This window comes from Manis javanica, chromosome 13, assembly GCF_040802235.1.
Source record: "Manis javanica isolate MJ-LG chromosome 13, MJ_LKY, whole genome shotgun sequence".
Classification (NCBI taxonomy): domain Eukaryota; kingdom Metazoa; phylum Chordata; class Mammalia; order Pholidota; family Manidae; genus Manis; species Manis javanica.
The window spans coordinates 80,348,193-80,358,758 of NC_133168.1; the positions used below are offsets into that span (position 1 = coordinate 80,348,193).

Consider the following 10,566-nt stretch of genomic DNA (forward strand, 5'->3'; position numbering starts at 1 on the left):
GGGAAGTATCAGTGGCCTGACACAGTCCTCAGGGGCGTTTGGAGCCAAGGCCTGACGGCCTCAGTCCTCCGGGAGCTGAGCTCCATGGGTCTCGGGCAGGGGCACAGCACCCTTCTGTGCTCATGGAGGGCCACGTCCCCAGCGAGCGCCGTGTGCAGGCCTCTTGCCTTCTTCTGTCCCCCAAGGACCAGCCCCCAGGCCCCACAGATGTGTGGGAGCACAAGTGGGGGCCCTCAGCCCTGCAGCCCTGCATGTGTCTGAGAGCTTTGGGTGCATTTGGGAAAATGCAGCCCCAGGGTTTGCTCAGAGTAAACTCCTTGGAGAGTGGGACTCAGAGGAGACCCGGGAGTGTGCGGCGGGCTGGTGTCGTGACTGAGGGGCCCTTCTGCCCTGACCTCCTCCAGCTTTTGAGATCCAGACGGGCCACACAGCAGTGTGCGGGAGGACCACCATTTTAGAGGAATGGGAGACACTCTCTTATAACACCTTCCGTGGCGTTTGTGGGGCCAAGGGTGCCACCCACCAGGGCCCACTCTGTGTGCACCCCCCCCCCCACACTGTCTGACTGCATCAGCGGGTCTGATGAGAGCCCAGCTGGGCCCCCGCTCTGGGAACACAGGCCCTGCCTGCCGACAGTGGGAAGGACGAGGCTGCCCAGAGCTCAGCTCCCTGCCTGGCCTGCCCGGGCAGCTTGAGCGCCTCTGAGATGCTCCATCCTCTGTGCGCTAGGCCTGCCCCTGGAGGCACAGCAGAGCAGCAGACCACAGGCCTGGACTGGCTGGAGCAGGGGTCATGCAGGCTGAGGCCGCCTCGAAGTACACAGAACAGAGGAAACCAAGCAGAAAGGCACCCGTGAGTTTGCAGAGACGTCAATCCCTGAGAGTGTCCGTGGGAACAGGGCAGTTGGGTTTAGCGGCAGGACTTTCCCGATATTCTGGGAGCTGACCCTGCATGGGGGTCCTGCGGGAGCCGGCGCTGGGGAGGGGCTGAGGTGGTGCTGGATGGAGCCTCAGTCCTGCCAGGAGACCCGCGGCTCCAGCTCTTTGGGCTTGGATCCCGAGGAGCTCGGGCGCTTCCCGCCTGGCCCTGGAATCTGCTCTGGGTGCTCTCCTTCCTGGAAGCGAGGGCCAGGGGCTATTCGTGGGCTCACTCCTGGGCAAATAAACAATTGCCATGTACTCCTTGTGCACATGGTCTGGAGTTAGTTTGCCTCTGGCTTCCTAGTCCTGGGCACGTGGGTGCATGTGTGCCTGAGTGTGATAGTGTGTGCACGTGTCTGAGTGTGTTAGAGTGTGTGTGTTTCTGAGTGTGTTTAGTATGTGTGTGTCTGAGTGTGTGTGTGCATCTGAGTGTAGTGGGGCCTGGGGACCACCTGGGAGGGCACGTTTCCTGCTGTCTGTGTGCCCCCCATCGTCCAGCAGCCACAGCTCTGGGCCAGCGGCATCCCTCTGCCAACATGGCTTGTGTCTGGGCAGAGGACCATTTGGAAATGGGGCCTCAGTTCAGATGCCACCTCCATGAATGGCACTGCACAGGCTCAGACAGACATGGGCCATGCTGGCTAATCCATCTTCTTTTATGCCTGCAAAGCTCTTTGCTAGTGTGGAAGCATTTATTTCCCTGAAGGACACATCTCATGACTCATCACTGGACCCACCACAGTCAAAGAGGTGAGTCATCAGGAGCTGGTGCCCTGGGAACAGAGCCCCAGATATGAGTTTGGGGGCATGGAGGGGAGAAGTGGCTGATGCATGTACACACAGTGCCCTAGGAGTGGGCTCTGTTGAGCACGTCCCTTCCCCATCCCACTTTGGACAAGCTTGAGCTGGGTCATGGCCCCCACACTGCTAGGAGCCACCATGAGGCCTGGCTCCATGTCCTGCTGGTCACTCTGGGGACACGGGCCAGGAGCTCCTTCACGCCTCTGCCAACCTCAGTCAAGCTACCCTGCCCTGGCGAGCAACCTCCCAAGTCTCCTAGAGCCCACCCCTGCAAGGACCCCATATGTTCTGTGCCTGCAGGGCCCCTCCCCAGAGGCTGCTGGGGCTGTCCCTTGGCCTGCATGCTGACGTCCTGGCAGTCATGGCTGAGCCTGGCCTGCTCACACCTTCATCATGGGTGCATTTCAGCGGGACTGCAAAGACCCAGGGCTTTTGAGGACAGGCAGGGCCTCCCCACGTCTGCGCTAGGCTGCACAGCATCCCTCAACTTCACGTCCTCCCCGACCCTCAGCATGTGGCCCTGTTTGGAAATGGGGCCACTGCAGATGTAAAGAGTCAGCAAGAGGTCACACTGCAGTGGGCTGGCCTGATGCAGTGGCAGGTGTTCTTATAAGAAGGAGGGAGACGAAAACTCAGCCGGAGGGGCCAGGTGGCCACAGAGGCAGAGACAGGGATGCGTCCACAGCCACACGGCACGAGCATGACCACAAACCAGAGCGCCTGGGGAAGGGCTGGGGCAGCCCCCTCGGCAACACCCCACCCGGGACAGTGGTGCTGCAGACAGAGTGGGAGTCCCTGTTGTCATGGCAACAGTGGAAAGCTTACCCCTCCTGCTCCCTAGCCTTTGGAGCCCCAAGAGCAGCCTCTGCCACAAGCCTCATAGAGATTGTGGGGCCCCACTCTACCACGCCAGGAAAACCCACATCTGGGGTGTCCCTCCACAGAGGAGCCCAAGGTGAACCCCATGGGGGAGCGCCTGGGGAAAGCCCAGCCCTGGGGACGAAGGCTCAAGGAGGCCCCCGCAGACCCAAGGGCGGCTTTCTGGAGCTCACTGAAGTCCCGGATGTCCTGGAGTCCTGATGCTTCGTGACTGATTCCAGCTGGCTGAGGGGGCCGTGTGGCGCCAAGAGGCTCCAGGGTCTCCACCGTGTGTAGGACGGCACCGCTGCCCCCACGTGCCCGTGTGTGGCCTCTGCCGATTCTCTGGACCTTGTTTTTATGACACTCATTTTAAAAAGCAGCTTTACTGAAGTTTGCCATGACGTACCACCAACCAGACACACAAAATGCCAAATTTGATGAGTTTCAACATATGTACTCACCTGTGAACTCAGCATCACCATCAAGGACTGACCACACCTATGACCCACGTCCCCCTTGGCCCTCTGGCCACCCACCCCCACACTCCACCCCCAGTGACCGCCAGCCCGCACCCCCTACATACACCAGCCTGAGTTTCACAGAGGTTCACGGGGTCAGAATCACACAGCGCAGTCTTCTCTGATCTCCTCTCAGCATCATCCTGAGACCCGCCAGCCTGCTGTGTGCCCCCTGTTGGTTCCATTGTGCACTGAGAACTCACTCAAATGGATGCACCACCACTTATTTATCCATTCATTGTCAATGAGTGTCGAATTGTCCCTGGTTTGGTTGTTACCTGTGACGCTCCCTAACCATTTGCCTACAAGTCTTGTACAGACTCACACTTCACTTCTCTGGTGCGTACCTGGGAGCGGGTGGCTGGGTCAGACGGAGGCACACGTCTAACTTTCAGCCATGACACAGCATTTTCCGTTGTTCATGCTGCCTCCCGCCTGTGCGCCAAGCATCCCGCTCCTCCACAGCTTCGCCAGCCTCTGTGTTTGCCTTTCCAGTGCTTGCCACGGCGCCACGTGTGGCTTTAGTTTAGATTTCACGATGACAAACGTGCTGAACATTTGCCTATTTGACATTTGCATATCTTCCTTGGTAGCATGTCTATTCAGATGCTTTGCCTAATTTTATTGGGTAGTTTCTTACAATTGCATTATAAGAGTTATGTACTTTGTACACATTCTGGATATAAAGATGTTACCAAATGTGTGATTTGAAGATACTTTCTCCCAATATGAAACTTTCCCTTTCATTTTCTTGATCAAATTTTTCAAGAGCAGAAACTCTAAATTTTATGAACTCCAGTTTTTTACATTTTTCATTGATGAGTCATGCTTTTAGTGTTGTGTCTAAGAAATCTTTGACTAGAGACACAAAGTTGTCTCCTATGTTTTCTTCTAGAAGTTTTATGGTTTTAGGTTCTGCATGTAGATCTGTCATCTACTTTGAGTTCATTTCTGTACGTGGTACAAAGCCTTGAATTGAATGTTTTATCCAGATATGGATATCCGACTGTCTAGCATCTTTTGTTGTCAAGAGTATCCTTTCTTTACCAGTGCGCTTATGTCCTGGTGCTCACCCTGGGCGCTGATTGCTCGTCTCTCTCGATGGAAGTGTGTCCCATGACCACAGCTTTGCAGCACACCTCAAGCTCTCTGATCCTCCCATTTCCTTTTTGTTCAAAGTGGTTTTGCTCATTCTAGGCCCTTTGCATTTCCATGTGAATTTTGGAATTAGCGTGTCACTTTCTACAAAAAAGCCTGCTGGGATTTCAATAGGGGTTATACTGAATCTACAAATTAGTTTGAGGAGAACTGAGTCTTCTGATCCACTGACACAATGTGTCTCCATTTATTTAGAGTATTTTCTCAGCCATGTTCTGCCATTTTCATGCACTGGTCTTTCCCAGCTTTTGTCAGATTTACCAGTAAGTATTTTGCATTTTTATGCTATTATAAATGGCACTGTGCTTTTAATTTAAACTTCTGATTGTTTATTGCAAGCACATAAGAAAAAAAAACCTGATCTTTTATCCTGTAAACTTGATAAATTCATTTATTGGTTCTGGTTGCTTTTTTAGATCTCATCAGATTTTCCACACAGAGAATCCCCCCTGGTAAATCAAAGTCTTGCTTTCTCCCCCCAGATTTGGGGCCTTTACTTTTCTTTTTTGCCATCTCACCTGGCATCCCACTTTTCTCTGACCTCGAGGGAAACAGTCTTTACCATGAGTGGTTGCCCGTATGCTTGTTGAAGATGCCTGTGTTGGTACAGGCCCCTCTGATGGAGGATGAAAACACGCTACGGTCAGATCCCGGTGATGGGCTCCCAGCTCGGTGAGCGCACGAAGAGCCCCCAGACGACGTGGTTGCAACAGGCCGCTGGTAGGGCCTGTGGGCTGTGCTCAGTAAGGGCGTGTGACATTATAATAGACGTCCACTTCTAAAATGGGACCTCCCAGCACGTGCGTGCAGCCCCACCTGGCCCCACCTCTCTCCCTCCTCAGCTCCACCCCTACTCCTAGGCCTGCCATCAGGCGGTGGCCCTGTCCGGTCTCAGGGCTGTGACGCTCGCTCACTCCTCCCTGACCTTCCCCTGCTCGTACCTCCACAGGATGCTCCCCGCTCTACTCAGCATTCACCTCATGGAGAGGTCTTCCCAGAACACCCCCACTGGAGAGGCCAGGCTCCACACCCACTATGCCCTCCTCCCACTCAGACAGGACCTCCAAGAGCTGGGCCTCATGGGGCTGTGAGCCACCATCCTCCGGGTTGCCTGGCCTGCAGAGGCATTAAAATGTTCCACAGAAATGGGTGGAGAGGTGGCTGTGGCCTGTGCCTTTCTCCTGCCCTTCGAAAGCCTCTGTGCTGTGCAGACGCCCACCTTCACACAAGCTGTGCCTATCGGTCCCTTTGGCAGTGTGTGGCCCTTTCCATGGCTTTGAGACCAACATGGCAGCATGTCGGCCTGTGGGAACCTGGCCAGGCAGAGAAGTGGGGGCCCCAGAAGCTCACCTGGGAATGGCCCAACAGCTGCACCTAAACGTGCTTCTCGTTAGGCTATTGTTCAATGGAGACCAGTAGTTATTGAAAACATGTGTGCTGAGGATTGGCCACCCTGTAATTAGATCTACCTCCTTTCTAGAGAGAAACCTCAAGAAATGTGTTTCTTATATGCAATTAGTGCTCATTTAGCAGTATACTAACTCGAAATGCAACAATAAATAATAATAAATTGAATAATAAATCAAAATACAGCACATGTGTTGGGATCTTGCATGTCTCCTTGGGGCAACATTGTTGGGAAGGCACACAGCCCCGCCTGCCACTGCAGCTCGCTGGCCATGCTGGGAGTGACCGCGCAGGCAGCCAGGGAGGGTCAGCCCTCTCAGAGAGCAGGCAATGTTCAGGTGCTCTACACGACTGCCCATGCGGCACACTCGGTGAGGGCTGTGGGGCATGTGGGGATGCTACGGGGGAGGGAGGCACGTGTCCCTGGGCATTCTCATCCCTGGGCCACCTTTGTTGGAGACCAGAGTTTAACATCAAAGGGTGCAAGAAACATGCCTCAGATAACATGAAATGATGTCCCCTCTGTATACTGATTGCTGTCGTGGACGTTCATGCAGCAGCCGGACTGCCATGTACATGGCACAGACCCCAAAACACACTCCAGAACCCAAACACTCACACACACCACTTACACATGCACCATACATGTCTTACACACTACTTGGCATGCACATTATCCCCTGTGTCCATTTGCATATGCATAGATGGGTTCTTGAATACATGCGTGCAGGATACTGAGGACCACGGGCATGGACGGTGTGAGGGGCCTGGTGATGCCTCGGCGGCCGGCCGGGGCTCTCTGGGTGAGGTCTTCCTCAGCCTGGTGACAGTGTGGAGCAGTCGAGCCACCAGCTGGCTAGGCCTGGGGCTCAGCTCTTGGCCACATTCCTCTGTGGGGCCAGCTGCATCCTCCCACTGCCCACAGTGGGCCTGGTTGCTGCTGTGCCCATTGTGCATCCTCACAGCGGCGGTCTGCTGAGGACCCCTGGGCTGCTCTCTGTTTGATGTTATGCACGTCGTTTCATTTATTCATCTAAGACCTCTACAGATTGGCAGCTGGCCCATGACACTCGCACTGCAGGGGGCCGAGGGGGTGCCCCCCCTACATCAGGCCTGCCTCCTGATGGGCCAGTGCTCATAAAACGTGGGGGCCTGGAGAGCTGGGGCTCAGAAAAGCAGCTGCTCTGCAGGGGGTGTGGAGGAGCGTTTGCCCCCAGCATCATGCTCCCGCTGGGGCTCCCATCTCCCTGAAGGAGGACTGTGTCGGGACAGAAAGGCGCACATGGGATTCTGGTAGCTCAGGCCTTGGCTTGGGGGCTCAGGGACTGTCCCAGCTCTACCCTTCCATGGCCAGCGCCTCCCAGAAGTGGGGAGGGACAGAATTGGAAGGAACATGGAGACATGCCCACCTTGCCCACAGAGCCCAGTGGGCACAGAGTTTGCATCCAGCGGCCCAGCGCTGGAGTGGACGCTGCACAAGCGGACCGCAATGACATTTCCAAAGAGACCTCAGACCTGGGACATCATGACTGTACTCTGAGACACAGGACACGATGCTCTGTGGGACGTGGCACGGTGGAATCCCACTCGGCCACCTCTTCAGCCCACATGGCCTGGAGCAGGTGCCTCCCTGCCTAGAGGGTCGCCTCCTGACGTCAGCCCTGCCGGCACCTGTTCAGCCAAATCCCATCACTGAGGCCCTCCCAGCCCGGTGGAACCTGCCGCACCATGCCCGAGCCCGTGACCCGCCTGCCCAGGCTCCGGCCCCCACACCCATGCCTGGCACCTACCTCTGCTCCTGCCTGGAGCCCCCGATGCCCACCCTGATATCCCTGGGACTCTGCTCAAAGGCACCTCTTCCAGGAAGCCTGTCTGAGCTTCAGCACCCAAGGGAGCCTCACATCAGGTCCATTCTTACCTCTTCTCCCCTCCAGACGGCGAGCTGTCAGGTCAGGGGCCAAGTTCTTTATTTTTAATCCAAGGACATATGGTTTTCAGCTTGTCTGGACATCTGGAGGGCAAGTGCCGGGTGGGCAGGTGCCAGGGAGGCAGCCGCACATGAGGGACTCCCGGCCTATCCCCCCAGCCAGCCAAGGCCGGGCTTTTCCTTGAAAGTGAGAATTGTTTCAGAGAGTGGCTGGTAGCCCAGGGGCCTCTCTGGGCTCTGTGTTATCCCAGCTACCAGCGTCATTATGCCGTGAAGACGCCAGGGTGTTTGGGTCGGGGCCCTGGCTTCTCGCTGTTAGTGTCACCAAAAAGGTGACGGGCATCCGGCCTGTGCCCAGAGCACATGGGTATTGTGCGGGCAACATGGGTGTGTGGTCTGAGGAAGAGTCGGCACCCAGATGCCAGCCAGGAGAGTGAGACTGGGGCTGCAGGGCCGGGGGACACTGGGACAGAGGGAGCACAGGACAGAGGGGACACAGGGACAGAGGGGGACACAGGGACAGAGGGGACATGGACAGAAGGCACACAGGGACAGAGGGGACACAGGGACAGAGGGGGACACAGGGCAGAGGGGACACAGGGACAGAGGGGGACACAGGCCAGAGGGGACACAGGGACAGAGGAGACACAGGGACAGAGGGGACATGGACAGAGGGGACACAGGGACAGGGGGGACATGGACAGAAGGGACACAGGGACAGAGGGGACACAGGGACAGAGGGGGACAAGGGGACAGAGGGGACACAGGGACAGAGGGGGACACAGGGACAGAGAGGACGTGGACAGAAGGCACACAGGGACAGAGGGGGACACAGGGCAGAAGGGACACACGGACAAAGGAGACACAGGGACAGAGGGGACATGGACAGAGGGGACACAGGGACAGAGGAGACACAGGGACAGAGGGGACATGAACAGAGGGGACACAGGGACAGAGGAGGACACAGGAACAGAGGGGGACACAGGGACAGAGGGGACATGAACAGAGGGGACACAGGGACAGAGGGGACATGGACAGAGGGAACACAGGGACAGAGGGGACACAGGTGCAGAGGGGACACAGGGACAGAGGGTGCAAGGGGACAGAGGGGAACACAGGGACAGAGGGGACACAGGGACAAAGGAGACACAGGGACAGAGGGGACATGGACAGAGGGGACACAGAGACAGAGGGGGACACAGGGCAGAGGGGGACACAGGGACAGAGGGGACACAGACGGGGCAGTGGAGCCCAGGAGCAGTGCCCTGGGAACATCTTGGGCTGGCTGTGCTGGGCTTTGTCCCGGAAGGTGAGCCCCTAACGCCCCCGACTCCTCAGCGGCTGGAGCTGATATGGGGAGCAGCGCCCACAGGCCCAGCGTCAGGAAGACCTCGGCTGTAGCCAGGTGGCAAAGTGGGCCTGGCACCACCTTGTACAGAGACTGGAAGGTCCTCGGCTCTGGGGCCCTGCATCAGCAGCGGCCTCTGGACCCTGCCTGGCTCCCCCCAGGGCCCTCCCACTCCAGCATGCGCATCAGGCACACAGCCTGCCCTTGACCGTGTGGACACTTAGGGGGACGAAGTTGGTGGCGTCCAGGGCTCTCGGCAGGCCTGGGAGCCTGGGGGCTGGATGAGGAGGGGCTGCCCCAGGACAGCCTTGGGTGTCCACACCAAGGGCCAGCACAGGGTTTGAAGTGGGGTCACCTTGTCGCCCCCTTGGGACAGCCACCCACCACCCCAGGGTGGCCACTGGGAGGCAGGGAGGGGCCGGTCAGGTGTGCTTGGCGGGGACGCAGAGTGGGCAGCAGGTTTCCAGGGCCGCCTGGCTGCTCCTGCTGACTCTGCGTTGCCTGCAGACAGGGCACAGAGGCGGGAGAGGTGGAGGGGTGGGAGGCCACTAGGGGTGCCCCGTTTGGCATCTGTGAGCCCAGAGCCGCAGGCTCCTGATGCAGAGCAAAGCTGGGCATCCCTTTCCCTCCAAAGCACTTTGCTGTTTCTCCTTTCCCAGCAGGGGTTCAAGGCCAAAAAGGTGCGGTCTGTGTCCCACCTGAATTTGCTGGTCTCTCGAGTCCCAATGCCCTTTGGGGAAACATTTGTAAGATGTTTTAGAGGTTGGTAAAAACTCCTGGGCTTTGACTTTGGATAGTCAGGGACGTTTGGAGTTCGACCTGGTTTATTCTCAGCAGAAAACAAAACTCGACTTCCTGCTTTAAGTAAATTCTTTCCTAACTGCCAAGGGGACAGGTGGAGGCGCGCGCAGTGCCCAGAGCAGATGCAGTGGGCAGAGCTCGCCTTCAGCCCAGGGCCTCATACTCTCTGGGTGGGTGTGCGGAGACCCCTCCCACCAGGCCTGGGCCTCTCACCCCTGTCTTTTTAGGGCCCTGTACATTTGGAGACAAGGGGGCTGGTCGGCATGTTGGCGAACCTGGGAGGGCAGGTTGTGTGCTGGGCCAAAAGGCAGGTGGTCTCTGACCAACTCCCTCCCCAGCTTGTGAGCCCAGAGCCTCAGCTGGCTAACTGCTGGCTGCTAACTGTATGCCCAGAGAGGCCTGCCGCGCCCCCACCACCACCACCACCTGAGTGTGGCACCTTCTGTGGGAGGCAGGTGGCCACAGGCCTGATGGGGACCTCACCCACCTCGCTGCTGCCGCCACCTTCACTCCTTCACTGTGGAGCCTGGTGCCCTCAAACCACAGGTGGTCGTGGGCAGCAGGCCGACAAGGACATTATGGCAGGACCAGCCTACCAGCTGCAGTCCAGAAGCACAGGGAATGGAATCTAACTAGGTCAGACTTCAGTGTGGTTAGAAATTGCTGGAACCTGCACTGGTGAAGCAGGGAGGTCAGTTCTGAACATTGAACATCAACAGCTTCATTTTAGATGAAAGTTGAATGTGGTCCCCTTCCTTCCACTCCATCAGTGTCCACGAGGCCGTTCCCTGCACCAGGACCACCAGCGAGGCAAAAAACAAGCAG

General features: G+C 57.2%; 1 long non-coding RNA gene across 1 annotated transcript; it reads left to right on the forward strand.

The window, feature by feature from the left end:
* The first annotated feature begins 781 nt into the window (after positions 1 to 781).
* On the forward strand, positions 782 to 4,819 carry LOC140845528 (uncharacterized). The gene is made up of 3 exons (XR_012124366.1): positions 782 to 852; positions 1,591 to 1,670; positions 2,022 to 4,819. It is a non-coding gene; the product is annotated as an uncharacterized lncRNA (long non-coding RNA).
* Positions 4,820 to 10,566: the final 5,747 nt, after the last annotated feature.